General features: G+C 34.1%; 1 long non-coding RNA gene across 1 annotated transcript in view; it reads right to left on the bottom strand.

Moving 5' to 3' along the window:
- Positions 1–908: 908 nt before the first annotated feature.
- The window catches only part of LOC127157142 (uncharacterized), a 54,081-nt gene continuing 37,564 nt past the window's right edge, over positions 909–17,425 (bottom strand). The window contains exons 4-5 of the long non-coding RNA XR_007825834.1: positions 1,146–1,272; positions 909–1,043 (exon numbers count right to left, since the gene is read on the bottom strand). This is a non-coding gene — a long non-coding RNA (uncharacterized LOC127157142). The remainder of the gene's footprint in view (positions 1,044–1,145; positions 1,273–17,425) is intronic.

Here is a 17,425-nt window from a genome sequence, read left to right as displayed (position 1 = left end):
AGTTCATCGACTGAGTTGATCTTCTTATTTTCTCCTACGACTTGAGAGGAGGACAACGTTGTACCTTTTTGTTTGTAAACAGAGTTTACAAACTTACTTGCACTTTCTTAGTCTTTGCGCATTCGCATTGTAAACACTGGGTCTGTAGTTCTGCCTACGTCCCGCGTGACCTTTCGATGTGATTCAATAGTACATAGCGTCGTGAACGCGCATCCCAGAGCCTGTGCTTAAAAAGTATAAAAAATTTAATTTATGAAAAAAAAATGATTGATCGTTTCGCTAGATAAGATCCTTCTTCCTCGGCTGGGATCATTTAGAGCCCTTTGAAGCTGCATTTAAACTGTATTTTGGAAGTTCAAAATCGGGGCACCAATGAAGTCCGTTATATGGAGAAGAATCCTGAAATGTTTTCCTCAAAAAACAATAATTTCTTCCCAACTGAAGACAAAAAGCCATGAACATCTTGGATGACAAGGGGGTGAGTAAATTATTTGTGAATTATTGTTCTGGAATTGGACTTCTCCTTTAATGTTTAATTTGGAAATATTTCAGCCCAAGTGCGACAGCATTAGGAAAAGCAAGTGCAATCTGTTTACTTCAGTTTCTAAAGCAGGTATTTCAGCTTTAATGTGGTATCCAATATCACTAGCTTACTTGGATTAACAATGCCTTCCATTGTTCTTTTTGGCTCATTTTTTTCTGGACAGTACAAGGCTGATTGGAATGAAATTGGACTGCTAAGACAGAGATGTCGAGGAGTTTAAGAGAGAGTGAGTGAATAAGAGAGAGAGGGGGAGGAAAATGAATGGCGAATGAAAGAGAATCAAATTAGAATGCAGAGAGTAAAGAAGGTAGACGGACTGCTGAAAACTGATGGCGGTAACAGACTGAATCTAATTTGAAGCTCACCAAATGAGAAAAGCTGGGAGAAGTGCTCTAACAAACAGCTCTCCTATAACTCCGTTCGGCACTGGGCTTTAACAGTATTTTCATTAGAACGGGCTCTCTGTCGACTCCCTGGGTCTTTCGCATTATGTTCACACCTGTGAAAAGAGACAGATGCATTCATATGCACATCCTCGTGCAAACACACACACACACACACACGTACGCATGTAGTATTATTCATATAAACGCACGCTCACCGGCTACTAGCCTTGTCCTTTTGAGCTGCGCTGTTATTTTTTTTTTGACTGAATCCATCTAGATCAGCAAGTCGGAGGTATTTTTAGCCCCTCACAACAGGAAATTGTGCCGCTGCCTCTATCGTTCCTGTTTGACAAGAGGAAAGGGGTCATTAAAATGAGAAGGGAATATGCCACGGTGTCATATGCTTGATAAATCGTGCCAATGTGAAATTGCTTGATAAAACGAGTTGGAATGAGACTAAATGTCAAAGCTAATTTAGCCAGTTCTAAAAATATATATCATGCATGAGTGTACAAAACCATGCAAACTGTGCAAATTATTTGGCTAAAGATTAGTTATGAATTACTGAAGTTATTAAATCGTAGTAGTAGTGAATAAAATTTGAATAGAATTATTTTAATTTAATTTTAATTTAATTTTTATTGAAAATTTTAATTGAATTTTTTACTATTTTTAATAACTATTTGAAATTTTATTCATATTTATAATACTTAAATCATTTTTAATAAATACATATTTTTATTATTTGTATTATTATTAATTTTTGTATTATTTTGTATTATTTTTGTTTTATTTGGTTTCAACTTTTTGACAACTCTTTTTATTATTCATAACATATTTTAATAATATTTATTTTTAAATTGGATGTCCTGACCTATGTATAAATAATTATATTTATACAATTGAACTGATTTATAAAATGAATCAAACTTTCTCTAACAGCATTTTTGCTACTTAAGTTTAAATTATAGATCCTACTAAAACTAATTAAAACAAAAAATTAATAAATAGTGAAAACTTTAGGTTTTGTGTATTATGACTTTTATTTTGATTAGATTCTTTTTTAATTAAATTGTTAATTCCAAAATAAATAAATACATATTGTCTTATTATTTATATTATTAATTTTGTATTGTTTTATTATTTTTTGCTTTATTTGGTTTCAACTTTTTGACTCACATTTTATTATTTATAAAATATTTTAATAATATTAATTTTAAAATTGGATAACCTGACTTTTATAATTGAATTATTTTATTGATTATTTTTAGCTTTTTTATTTTTTAGATTTTTTTAATATTAGATTTTATTATTATTTATAATTTAATATATAAATAATTATATATTAAATAAATATAATAATAAATAAATATATTAATTATAACAGAGCATGCCGATGGCAAACTTTTATTTTATTTATTTATTTATTACATAAAATATGACTTTAAAATAAGACTGTGCATTACTGCAAATTAGTTGACTAAAAGTTGGTTAAATAATTATTGAAGATATTAAATAACTTAAATAAAAATCAGTATTAAATAAATTTTAAATAATACATGTGAAAGTGTTTATTATCTCAAATTAGATACTGCTAGCAAACTCATGGGCTAATCATTTATTTATTTATTAATTTATTTATGACAAATGACATGCGTAAAATGACTTTCTGATAAGACTGTGCGTTATGTGACTGTTTTTTTTAATCATATTTTTATATATTCCCCAGTGATTCAACTAACCCCTTGACATGACAGCTTTATATTTAGCAGTATTAGTCATGTTTCATTTCTTTGCACTTAAAGGACAAGACAAAAGTGCCACATTTTACCCCGCTCCCCCCATCGATTTCTCTATCTTTGGAAGTCCAGCGGAGTTTGCAGAAAGCAGCATCAAAATAGAGATGCTTTAAGAGACAGTACTGTATTTATAAACCACATATGAGATCATCTAAGTGGTTCAAGGTTAGGAAATGACAGACGTGAAGTTGTGCTGTGATGTGTTTACACCTTTTAGTCTCTTGAGACACAGGGATGCACACTGGGAGGTTGGAACGCTTTAGTTCTCTGTGTCTTTACAGTCTCCTGCCATCTGAAGAATCATTTTTATGGAAATCAGACTGCACAACACACTTTTAATTTGTCAAGCATGCATCATATTGTGCAGAACCGTCCTTGTCCCAAAACTACTGCTAACAAACTGTATCATGGGCATTGGACTGAGCCCGCAGGGCATGTTGGTCAGAATGTCTAATTGCAGATAATGTGACAAATCCACTCGAGGCGAGACTCCATCTGTGCGACTTTCTGAAAACCGCGAGCATAGGAAGCCTGGCCCCGGTTAATGCATGCCAGAGTGAAATTTCAACTAACAACCATCAAGAGCAAAAAGCAGGATGACAGACAGAATAAATGGGTGGCATATGTATGTATATATATATCTATATATATATATATATATATATATGTATAAGCAATATCACACAAGCAGACATCAGACATGGCTGTATATCGGCATGAGATTCGGTGTGCCAGTATACAGCCATATCTGACGTCTACAAGTGTGATATTGCATTTATACATTCAGCTACAAACAGCTCGACGCAATGAGTGTGTAAAAACATAAACAAAATAACAACGGAGTGTCTTTAAAAGCCACAGATTTTGGCTTGTGAAGGTCTTTAAAGCTGCATTTAAACTGTATTTTGGAAGTTCAAACTAGGAGGCACCATAGAAATCCATTAATATAGAGAGAAATCTTGAAATGTTTTCCTCAAAAAACATAATTTCTTTACGACTGAAGAGAGAAAGACATGAACATGTTGGATGACAAGAGGGTGAGTAAATTATCTGTAAATTTTTGTTCTGAAAGCGAACTTCTCCTTAATATTATTACACTTTATTTGCTTAGTTTTATTACGTATAAGGATTAACCGTTTTATAAAAGCAATAATCCCCAAGAAGCCGTGGTTTACAGTGAATTTATAACAGCTAAGGGATGCTATAAATTCCCCCTTAGCTGTTATAAATTCACTGTTTTTAATGACGGACAAATGTTTCGAACGTAGTGTGTAAACGTGATTGACGCTGAATTAATTTTTTAATGTGCGAAAATTTCGGATGAGAATTTCTGACTTAGTGTGCAAAGACCTTAAGGCTGGACAATTAATCGCAAAGTCATCGAAACCAAAAAATGGCAAAATTATTAACCTGACACGGCGTCTTAAACACACCGCTTATGTGTGAGACACTGCTCTTTTTAATAGGAAAGTATTTTAAAAAATCTAAATAACCGACATAGGAAAATTATATCGGTTAGGAGTCCGAAATTCTCGTTCAAAATTTTCACGTTAAAAAAATACATATGACCTCACGTTGTGTCATTCACATTTACACACTGCCTCCGAAACGTTCGCCCGTCCAAAAAAATTGGGTCAGGTTCAATTTTCTGTGTTTTCGCATCCATAGCAAATTTTTTTGTAAAAAAAAAAGTGTGCAATGACCTTTGCTTTACAGTTATGGTGTGTTCACACCAAAAGCAAATTTAATTATTCATACGAGTAGATTACATACAAAGATGTGAATAGAGGTGAATTTGTGTCGGGGGAACACAAATGACACGAAATGCGTGATCCATTGTTTGCTAAACGCGTTTTGGAACTGACATTGATGAGCAGCACTGCATTTAAATGTGTAAATTCTGTTATAAAACAGATAGTTCCGGTCCTTGATTTTGATTGGTTGAGCCCCGTTCGCAGCTATTGTAAATTACTCTACAAACATACACCTTTGTTTACTTTGTTGCTCGGCAACCACTTTGTTGCAACCACAACCGTTTCTGAGGGACTACATTGTTTGGCGGAACAATAATATTTTTATTAATATTATTACCCTTTATTTGCTCTGCTTTATTTTGTAAAACCTTACTATGTATATGGAATAACCGTTTTATAAAAGCAATAAGCCTCGTGAAGCTGTGGTTTACAGTGAATTTATAACAGCTTAGGGGGAATTTTTAACGCCCCCTAGCTGTTATAAATTCACTGTAAACCATGGCTTCACAGGGTTTATTACTTTATTAACCTGACATGGCACGCCACTTATGTGCGAGACGCTGCAAAAGATGCGAATGCAACAGTCATACACGCCTGTATAGTGCCGACTACACACACAGTAGTATGGTTTTAATTGGAAAGTTTTAACAGGATTAAAAAACAAAATAACCGTCATGGGAAAATTACATCTGTTTAGAGGTTTTAAATTTTGGTTTCAATGACTTTTAAATTAATCGTCCAGCCTTAAGGTCTTTGCACAAAAAGTCCAAAGTCCAAAATTCTCGTCTGTAATTTTTCACATTAAAAAATAAATACGATCTCAAACGTATTTAAACGTTCTCTGAAACGTTCGTCTGTTATAAAAAAAATTTGGGTCAGGTTCGATTTTCTGCATTTTCGCATCTGTAGCAAGCATTTTGACAAAAAGGGATGATGAATACTAAAAAAAAAAGCGCAAGCACAAGTATATTACAAAGACGCGAATAGAGCCTCAAAATTTCAACTCAAGCAGAAAATTTGCACAACACAATGCCAGATTCACTTTCGTGTGCGGTGTGAACACACCACTAAAGATATGTCACCACCTGTTGGTTTGGCATGCTCTTGACAGCGCTTCATAGCGCGTTTTTGCGTTTTCACGTGGAAGAGATTTTTTTTTAAAACTCTGTTTATAAAAATACCAGTGTACTGTACGTGTGTACTAGGCCTGAACTGATTCAAAATTAAACTTGCCATTTTTGCTACGTTTTAATCAGAGATACTTTCAGAACATACTGTTTTATAAGTAATGAGTTTTCAGACATCCTATTCATTTGAAGCTGCTTAAATTTTACACTACCAGCAAAATCATACTTAACATACCATTAATATTAAAAAAGCAACCTTTTATTTTACTTTCATATATATTAATTTTAAGAACCAACCTTTTAAAAATAAATCTAAATGATTTCAAAATCAAACAAACTCACCATTTTTGCTACTTAAGTTTAAATCAGAGAGACTATTAAATTATTGTTTTATGAATAATGTGTTTTCAGATATCCTGCTCTTTTAAAGTTGCTTAAATCTGACTTTGCCAGCAAAATCATCTTGAATATTTCATTAATATTAAATATGTTTTCAAAAAAGCAACTTTTTATTTTACTTTTATATGTATTAATTTTAAAAACCAACCTTTTAAAAATGAATCAAAATTAATTAAAAATGAAACCAACTCATTTTTGCTACTTCCAAGTTTAAATCAATAAGACTATTAAAATATTTTTTTTTTGTTATAAATAAGGTGTTTTCAGACATCCTGCTCTTTTAAAGTTGCTCAGATCTGACTTTGCCAAGAAATTAATCTTGATTTTATAATTAATATTAAATATATTTTAAAAAGGCTACTTTTTATTTGACCTTTTTATTTATTTTATGAACCATCATTTAAAAAATTATGAAAATAAATTCAAAATGAATCAAACGAAATTTGGTAACACTTTACAATAAGGTGTCATTTGTTAACATTAGTTAATGTATTAACTAACATGAACAAACACATTTATTACGCTATTTATTAATCTATGTTAATGTTAATGAAAATAAAGTCGTTTATTGTTTGTTCATGTTCACAGTGCATTAACTAATGTTAAAAGGCACTTGAGATTTTTAATAATGCATTAGTAATTGCTGAAATTAATATAAACTAAGATTAATAAATGCTGTTCATTCTTTATTCCTAGTTCATGTTAACTAACGTAGTTAAGAAATGTTAACTAATAACCCTAATTGTAAAGTGTTACCTAAAATTTAAATCAGAGACACTTTTTTCAAAAAAATGCAGTTTTATTTTACTTCTTTACTTTTTCAAGCCATATATTTTAAGTGACACAAATGAATCATTGAGTTTCAAATCAACCAAACCGTCAACAAAACGTCCTTTTCGCAGCTGGTTAGGACAAAATATCTAATTTACATAGACGAGACAGCTTTAATCGTCCCACTTTATTGAGTCGCATCTGGACTTAAAAAGCTGTGCATGAGAACAGTCTTCTGAAGGTGCTGTACTTACATGTACAGTATGACATTGATGAAAGTTGCCCTCTAAAGCTAGCAATCAATGCAGACGTTTAACCTTGTCAGGGTCAAAAGTGCTCTGAAACTTAGTCATTTGTCATTTTACACACTGGTAGCCCGAATGAATAAGTGAAAGCGAATCTTATCAAGGACGACTACTCGAATTGAACATATATACACGTCGCACTAACCGAACCACTAACGAGGACCCATGGGTGGTTGACTTCCTCTTCTGCAAACAAACAATCAAGCGGAAAACTGATTACCACCATCCAGTCTGCGGCAAGGTTCCACGGCTTTTTATTTCCATTAATGCGGGAAGAAATAGTTAATGAAGTGTTTGTGCTCCGCAACTTCTTTTCGGCATCTGTCGGGGCCGAGAGAGCCCAGCTCCGCAGGACTCATTTTCTGGGAGAGTGGATATTAATTTGCATTAGCCTGTGGGTGAATAGAAACCCCGGCCCTGAAGAAAAAGGAGAAGGCAGGAGGAATGACCATTAATCCTGCGCTGCCCCTGACGTCGCTCCCATTTGGGGGAAAGAACAAGATTCATGACTATACTTAATGTCCCCATTTCAAAAAAAAAAAGTTTGGCGAGTAATCAGCGTCATTAGAGTAAGAGCAAGTGTATTTTCAGAGAAACGTATCATGCAGCACCCAGTTCATCTTTGACAATAAAGTGACGGTAACATTCAGGCCTCTAATTATGACAAATAATCCTCATTTTTTCTTTTTTGGAGATATAAAACAGAACACACAAGCCTATATTCTTTCCAAAATGTGTCAGGTTTTATAATGGGAATAAGCTTTATGTAAGTAAAGTGTAAACACACTTGCACAAACATCTTTATGCTGCAGCTAAATAAAAGTAGTTCTCGGTTTTGCCGCAAGGGATACTATAGTGAACATTAGAAAAGTTTGTCAAAAGATCATCAACTTACAGATTCATTGCACACAAGGATGTGCCCCTAAAAATGTACCATGGTAAGTTTAGTTTCTGCCAATATATTGGTCAATGTTTCTATTTTAAGGTAACAATCAAACTTAGCTAATGGGATATGTTTGAAACTTTCACAAACTGTAGATGTTTACATTACTGTTCTTTAGTTTGAGGTCAACAAGATTTATTTTATTTAGAAACCTTTGTAATGGCATTTTTCTAACTTTATTAAAAGTATGTTTTAAAAGTACTTTTTAAAACTTCTAGTTCAAACAACTGAATAAGAACGAGTAGAATAAGAATAAGTTACCAATCAAACGAAACCAGTTTTAACAAAATTAATTTGTAAGGTGGCACAGAAGAACACAAAAGTGGCTTGTACGTGTATTTTCATATATTTAATGAGGCTCAGAGGTGGTATGAGTGCAATCAAATTGATAACTTCATGTTAAACTTAATGTTTAAAATCTAAAATGCTTTAACAACTGATAAGATACTTTATGCTGCTAGTAGATGGCAGAAAGTCACTGATTTAATTACTGAATCATTCATTCATTTGATTTGTTCAAATGTCTGATTAATTCAGGAATGAAGCAAGTGACTGCCTTCATGAATAGGAAAACACATGTTCATTTATAAACAAAACACCGCTGTGTTTAAATAGAGATGCGCAGCGGCTAAGCTGTGACTTGTTTCAAACTATTTTTGATGACGAAATAGAGCAAAATCAGGCCGTGGGGTTCTAGTCAGACAATGTAAGTCACTTAATGTTAACTTCTTGTTTATATAACGGTTGTATTAAATCAATAACTCATTTACAAACTCCCTTAAAAATCATTAAAAGCTGTTGGCACCCATAGTCGACATAAGCGCAAATGCGCTCACAGTGACCCGAGTTCGAATCCCGCCTTGAGGTCGTTTCCTGATCCTGCTCCACTCTCTCCTCACAGTTCTTTCCTGTCAGCTCTCCACTGTCCTCTCACAATAAAAGTGTAAAAAGCCCATTAATATAACTTTAAAAAAAAAAGCTGTCACTCATCTTAGTTCATAGTAATCTCACAAAGTTATAATCAACAAAGCTCTCAACACTGCACAATGAATCGCTTATTTTCACTCTCTCTATCTTTGTTTATGAAAGGATTCGTGAGATATGTCACGAATCCCACCTTGAGGTTGTTTGCTGATCCTGCTCCACTTTCTCCTCCCAGTACTTTCCTGTCATCTCTTCATTCTCCATTTCATCTCTCAAACCCATTAATATCACTTAAAAAAAAAACATTAAAAAGCTGTCACTCATCTTATATCACAGCGATCTCATAAAGTTATAATCCACAAAGCTCTCTACACTTCACAATGAATCTCTTATTTTCACTCTACATTTTGTTTATAAAAGGATTTGTGAGATATGTCTGTGATACATTACTCAACTTTGCAAAATCACATAGAAACTTTTGAAGCTTCCTTCAGCGCAAACACAAATATGCTGATCGGGTCAGTCACACTGGTGTTCCTAAATATTTTTTCAGAGTCGCACACAGTAATTTTCTGTCACAAACGTGGTAGTTAGCAAGTTCCACTGCTAAACAGGGTTGCCAGGTTTTCACAACAAAACCCTCCCAATTGCTACTCAAAATAAATTAAAAAAAAAAAAAATTGCATTTTGTGGGATAAAAGACACATTTTTTTTTTGTTTTGTTTTCGCATTTCAGGGGCTAAATATAATGTTATTGGGATCGATTCAACCATCAGACATCAAAAACAACCTGCGGCAAAAGTGTTAAAGTAGCCCAATTCCGTGGGAAAATCACAGACTTGGCAACACTGCCGCTAAATGCAGCTAAAGTTTACACTCTCTCACGAAAGAGAGGGGCGGGGTGAGCAGACTTCATTAGCATTTAAAGGGACATTCACCAAAACAACCCTAAAGAATAACTTTTAAGTCCCCTTTAAACTGTAAATAAATTATTGACAGAAAAGTGTTTGAGCTGCTTCATGAAAATGTCTGTAAGTCTGTGTATTCGACAAATAAAGTATGCAAACGTTGAGTGAGCATCACTGCAGGAAGCAGAAAGTGACTCTTTACTCCTCTCCCATCTGAAATCAGCAGATCTCACCTGTCGGTGGAAGCCAAGTACAGTTCAGCTCGAGTACACCTATTAAACCCACCAGTTGAAGGCATCTTGGACAATATATTATTACACAAACATTGAATCTGTATCCGTATGTCCTCAGCATTCAAACAGTCTAGATCTTAGCGAAAAAGGCTATTCTGGTGGCGGAAATCAGCTCGGTGGTCATAAACCCTACCTCCATAGCACAGCAATCAGCGTGAGGCATAAAAGGGTTTTATTACGCCACAGCTGGCAGCTGGTTCTCACCCCCTTCATCAGTCGTGTATTACAGCACGCCGACCACTCAATAGATGCAATTATGCAAAAATAGCATTCTTTACCTCACAAGCTTTGACTGCGCTATCAAAATATCAGACGGAACGAACACTTATGGCACAAAGTATTCAAACTGAAGTTTAGGAGCAGGCTTTCAAAATACTTTGAAATAATCATGCTCTGATATCTAACCTGAGGCAAACGTAGTTTGCGTTTGCTCGCATAAAATGTGACTGCAGTTGGGTAACACATGTCATTTTGTTTAATTTATCTGCCAGTCAAAGCTCTCCCCTGTTGAGAAATATCAAATTTAATTCAGCGGTGGCCTTAGCAAGGGTCAGCTTTGCTTTTTAGGTCCGTTCGTTCTACGTCAGCATTTTTACTCTGCCGGTTTTCATCTGCTATAATGTCAAATGGTTTTTTTGGTGCTCGGATGTTTCCTGTGGCAATTTATTTAATGTGTTTCCTTTGCTGCTCGCACAAAATAAAAGGGTTTCGCTCCACCTTTGAGATTGATGTGTAAGCATGAATGTTTAATAAAGAGCGCTCTTGCATAATACAAGCTAATGTCAAAGGAAGCTAACCATCAAATGGTTTATACAATGGCCTACTGCGTTTTCTGTCACAGTAACGGACGCGTATCTAACAAATGCATAAAATATTCAAGGTTTTCAGGTCCGGCTGAGTTTAATTGAATGCATAACTCACTGTAATACTGTGCGTCTGAAAAAAATCTAAAAGTACGGAAATAAAAAAGCTCATATTTGTCACTTCGGAGCAAGTAATTGAGCCAAAGGTGTTTAGGGTGTCAAAAACACTGACGTGTTTTAAAATTGTGCATAAATTCCTACAAACATGGCCTTGCAAAAATCATATAGATGAATAGATAATGGCTCCGCAAACTTTTTAAGGACTACCAAGAATTCATCCAGCATTCAGCACATCTAATTAGTAGTTCTCTGAAATATAAGTGACCCTGTAGGTTTTGTAGCCCATGATAAATGCATCCTCGCGTTTCCGTCTTCCATTTTTTTTCCGTCTTGTGTTTATGCAAGAAGAGTGGAGTGCTTGCTTTTTGTGTTATTGTCATATAAATCTAACTGTCTCTTGGGCTCTCTGCCATGTAGTGTGAATCACTTTAGTTTCAGGTGCAGAGGCTTCAGACAATTTAATCTCACACGATCTCATCAGATATATTCCAGTGGGAACGGACACACGCTCGCATGAATGCGCCTACACACACCGTTTGCGTGCGTATACTACAAATTACCAGCCACTCAAGGCTTCATATGAGAAATTAGTTTTAAAAAACATTTCAAATTTCTGATATCATTAAGGATGTTTTTCCACTTTTGAGAGAGTTTTGCTTTCCTAGCACAAATAAATAAATAAATAAATAAAAAGAATGTTAATTTGGAGAATTTTTGGAAAGTAATTTCAATATCCACCCACATAAAAATAAGCCTACTGTGAAATTTATAGGACAAACTTGCAGATGAGCTATGATTCACTGCAAAAATTGGCCAAATTACAAAATGTGTAACATACATAACTTGTAATATATATATCTTAATATATATCTATATCTATATCTATATATATCTATATATAATATATATCTATATATATATCTATATCTGTAATATATCTTGTAATATAACTTGTAATATATATAAATATATTTATAAGTAACCGAACGTAACACACAAATATAAAAAAGATTAAAATATGATCAAAATATGACATTGCTAAAAGCAAGGGAACGTGATTCTATTGCTTTTCACTCTAAAATCAAAGGTTAAAAATGTTTTAAAGTCCACAAATGTCACATTTTCTTGGTTAAATAAACATTATCAGAAAAGGAAAGAGAAATGTAATTAATATTCTATTTATTAAAGTCAAGTAGCCTATGAATCTTATAAAGTTAGTGTTTTTAAGCATTTTACATTATTCTAAATTACATTATTATATAAGCCATTATTCCAAAATAATAACGGAAGGCAGTAACTAGGGGTGCTCTGATTGATCGGCTACCGATCACTATCGGCCGATAATCGCTTGGGGATGTTTGATTGGCGGTCTCTAAAAAGGCCGATCTCATAAACCGATCTAAAGCTGATGACGCGCCTGCCGTGAGAGGTTTGGTACGACATGCAACAGCACCGTCTCAGTCTCTTTTCGGTGCGGGTAAAACAATTATAATGCTGAACGTGAGGTACAATTCATATTTCTTCATTAAATAACTTATAAAGTAATTTGAAAAACTTATGTGAGCGGTGTATCTGCAGCCGTGTAGAGATCGTTTACGCATGGAGTCTGTGCTGCACGCGCAGAATTAAAGTGACAGCACAGTGTTTGCGGTAAATTTGAACAAGGATTGACATGAAAATGTCATTATTACACAATAAATGCATATCATTAAAGTCTACTGTGTTTCACAGTAAACACATATGGGTTTTTGGCTAGGTTTAAAGGAAAAGAGCACTTTTAGATGAGGCAATAATAGATCGTGGAGGTAGGAAAACAAAGTTGTTTATTATCAACAGGACTGCTTGTAATTAAGATTTAAATGTAAATAAGGGCAGCAGAACCCTGAATAAGTGGAGTATCTCTATAAATAATTCTACATGATTAATAGAAGGCTTTAAAAAGATCGATATCGGTGATCGGATCGGCAGATACAGCTTCCTGTGATCGCGATTGGTGATCGGCCTTAAAAAAAACCCTGATGGAGCACCTCTAGCAGTAACAATTTCAACTATTTATTTGTGAACTTATGTTCAGCTATTCTTTTTAACAGTTAACTTTTATGTATTTTTGAATTTTTGGATCATTAGTCATCTAAGCTTGGTAAATATTGGTCACAGACATGGAGATTTACTTTAAAGTTCGCCAAGATGATTACTCACTAAAAACTCCCACAGATTATGCTTTCAGGCTATTTCAAGTCTTATTTTGACATAACAAAGTGGTTATATATCTAAGTGTGCACGTTGTTTACTTACTTTATAAGTATTCTTCCCATTAATGCCATTATCTTGTTCATTCAGACTAATTTGCGATCGAGGAACAAGCACAAATTCAAGAGGCGGGACTTATTTCATGAACCAATCACAGCCGAGCATAACCAGTCCTATCCAATCATATCACGATAGAGGCATTACCTCCCTTTCACGTAACTTTACCTGCTGGTGTCGCATTTTATAAGGACAATATAGGCTATTTAACATGGTAAAGTAACTTCACAATTGACAGTTTTACTGTAGCATGTGTACATGCTTTATTCCCTAATACTGAAGTACATTACAATCCACAAAACCGAAGGAGGCAGTCGATAGCTCGTCTCTGGCCTGCTGCAATAAAGAAAAGGGTTGGATTGATTTGTCAGCAGGGAAAGCGGAGGCAGAGGTTCAGTTTTCAACAAAATACGGGGGAGACGGGCTCTAAAAGAGGCTTTGGTTCATCCCAGCCGAAGCAAGTCTAGTAATTAGAGGCCAGAAAAACACAGCGGACCGACATACGAGCAGTGAAAATGTACAACCGTGAAGTTATCGAGCTGTTTACTCACATCGAGTCAGAACAGAACGGGCTCACACACACTGACATTAACTAAGAAATAAAAAATAAGAATTGTGAATGGATTTGGTTCCAAATGAGATTTTCAATGCCACGCAGCTTGTGGGGAAAAAGTGGGATGTTTGGTGCCAGCAAACGGTCCTTTCCCTGCGCGAAAGATTGTAATGATTTATCTTGAATGAAGCAAAGTGTGAAAGAGGTTCAAGTGCCCTTATCGGTGGTTGGAGATGGTTGTTTACCGTCTGCACTACATGGTGTGCAATCAAGGGTAGCTTGTAGCAGTCACTGTAATAATACTCTGCTCATGATCATATTCTCCAGGATGAAGGGTTTTATGCAAGATTGCAAACAAATCCCTATTGGATCCTCATAATTCAAGTCTAATGCAGTCTCGCCCGGGTGAGTTAACTTGTATGAAAAGTGGGTGTTATTTGCTATCACCGCAGGTCTGACAGAATAATTGGGATGCCGCTGGTGTATAAAATGGAAGGTAATTCCCTCGAACCCCCTCCATATGAATTTGTGCAGCATCGCATCAATTTTATTACGAGTCCTGGTGTGACTTGACAATATTAGCCATTTAACCTTTCCGGTTGCTAATAGGAGATATCAGGGGAGGGGGAGTGTAATCCAATAACAGGCTGTGAAATGTGTATTTTTGGCCATTTAAATGCAAATGGAGTGGTGCTGGAGGCTGTGAGGGGTTGATGGCTGAGGGCAGCGGTGCATGGTCTGCATGAGACAGGGGTACATGCAATGAGATCAGACGGGCCCAGGTATCACATAAGGGTTGGGGGGTTGAGTCGGCGTTGGTGGAAGGGGAATGGTGGTGACTGTAATGAGCGAAAATAAACATTTCCTGTCCGTTGGAGATGCGATCTAAGGATGATAAATGGAGCGGCCGCAGGTGAGGATGATAAATCGCTTGGCTGGGCTGATTGGGACGTGGCTGGTGGGAAGGAGGAGGGAGGAGGGTGCTGGATATTAGCTGTACTTCATGCTGTGGGGTTAGGGATGTAGGAACGGACGATTCCACATTTTCTTTTCGCTGTGATGCTAAGTGCAAATGATCAGAGTGCTAAAGGGAAAGTTCACTCGAACATGAAAATTCTGTCATCATTTACTCACCTTTGTGCGTTAGCATATGATATGCATTTTTGAGTGAATCTGTTAAATAAAAGATTCAGTGACTTATCAAATAACAGTCTTTTATTCCATTTCTGAATGAATAAGTGTTTTTGAATGGATTGGTGTTTCCAAATGAATCAGTTCAGTGAATAATTCAGTGACTCATCTGCAAAGACTGTCATGTTGCTGAATGAATACGTGTTTTGGATCGAATAATTAATTAGAGAGCTAAATTTTTTTTTATTCCTGAACGAATCAATGTTTTTGAAAAAATCATGTGAATGAAAGATTCACTGACTCAACAAAAAGTCTGTTACTTGCTCTAGTCCTGTACGAATGAGTGTTGTTGTTGTTGTTGTTTTTTAAGAGTCAGTCAAGTGAATAAATTATTGACTCTTTCATACATTTTCTGTTCCTGAATTTTTTTTAACTGTCACATGTTTGATTTCTGAACGAATATGTGTTTTTAAATGGAATCTTGTTTTTAAATTAATCAGTTAAGTGAATAATTCAGTGACTCAAAAATTGTCTAAATTATAAAAAGTGTAACATACATAACTTACATAACTTGAAAAATAAATAAATCCATTTAGAAATAATACATAAATATAAAAAAGAATAAAATATGATCAAAATTTGACATTGTTAAAAGCAAGGGAACATGCTTTTACTGCTTTTCACTGTAAAATCAAAGGTTAAAATCACTATTTTTGTATTATAATATTAGTATTATTTGTTTTATTAAAACAATATTAATGTGAATTATTTTACTAAAATGAATAACTGTATTTTCATTGTAAATATTCACAAATTGTCTAAATATGATACACTATAAAATATAGACTTACATTATCAGAAAAAAATTACAATAAATGTTTTTATTCAAAAACACTGATTCGTTCAGGAATCAAACATGTGACAGTCTTTACGGATGAGTTACTGAATCATTCATAAAAACAGATGTTTTATTACAGGAATAATGAGTGTTTTAGGAGAAAAACAGCTGAATGAAAGATTCAGTGACTCATATATAAAGCCTGTCACTTGTTTTATTCCTGAATTAATGAACTAAAGAGTTGAGTGAACAATTAAGTGACTCATTTAAAAAAATATATTTAGGACAAACTGGATGAGTTATAAATGTAATCATTCATCTATTAGATTATCACTTGCTTTGTTTCTGAAGCAATTAGTGTTTTTAAATAAACCAGTTGAGTGAATAATTCATTGACTCATTTATACAGACAGTTACATGTTTTGTTACTGAATGAATGAGTATTTTTGAAAAAAATCTGTTGACTGAAAAGATTCAGTGACTCATCCAAAAAGACTTTTCACTTGTTTTGTTTTTGAATGGATTTATGTTTTTAAATGAACCAGCTGAGTGAATAATTCAGTGACTCACTGATAAAATAGCTTTAAAATAGTTTTTATTCTAGGATTAATCAGTGTTTTTGGAAAAAAAAAACAGTTGAGTGAAAGATTCAGTGACTCTTCTATATAGCCTGTCACTATCTTTATTCCTGTATGAATGAGTCCTTTTGAACTAAACAGTTGAGTGAATAATTAAGTGACTTACTAGTAAAAACAGCTACCTGTTTGATTACTGATTGAATCAGTGATTTTAAACAAAGTGGTTGAGTTAAAAAATGAATCACTCATCCATTAGGCTGTCACTTAACTTTGTTCTTGAACTAATTAGTGTTTATGAATGAATCACTTGAGTCAATAATTAATTACTTTACATAAACAATTACATGTTTAGTTCTTAATTTTTTTTTTTGAAAAACTGGTTGAAAGAAAGATTCAGGGACTCATCCAAAGAGACTATTTTTTTTTTTTTCTTCTTGAATGAAATTGTGAATGATTAAGTGACTCATTCATAATGTTTCAGAATGAATTAGCTGAATGAAAATTTCACTCATTCATCTGTAAAACTATTGCTTGCTGTGCATACAAATTAGCGTTTTTTTTTTTTTTTTTTTTTTTTTTTTAAGAATCAGTCGAGTGAATACTTCATTGTCTCATTTATACATTTTTTTGTTCCTGATTTTTTTTAAAGAATCAGTTGAATGAAAGATTCAATGACTCATCCATAAAGACTGTCGCATTTTTGATTCCTGAATGAATCAGTGGCTTTGAATGGATTGGTGTTTTTAAATGAATCAGTTGAGTGAATAATTCAGCAGCTCATTCATAAAAAAACATGTTTTATTCCATGACTAATCAATGTTATCCAAAAAGACAGTCACTTGTTTTGTTCTTGAATAAATCATTGGTTTTGAACGAAACAGTTGAGTGAATAAGTGATGCATTCATAAAGTTTCAGAATGAATTAGCTGAATGAAAATTTCA

This window comes from Labeo rohita, chromosome 25 (genome assembly GCF_022985175.1).
Source record: "Labeo rohita strain BAU-BD-2019 chromosome 25, IGBB_LRoh.1.0, whole genome shotgun sequence".
Taxonomy (NCBI): domain Eukaryota; kingdom Metazoa; phylum Chordata; class Actinopteri; order Cypriniformes; family Cyprinidae; genus Labeo; species Labeo rohita.
This window is presented reverse-complemented; position numbering and strand designations above follow the sequence as displayed.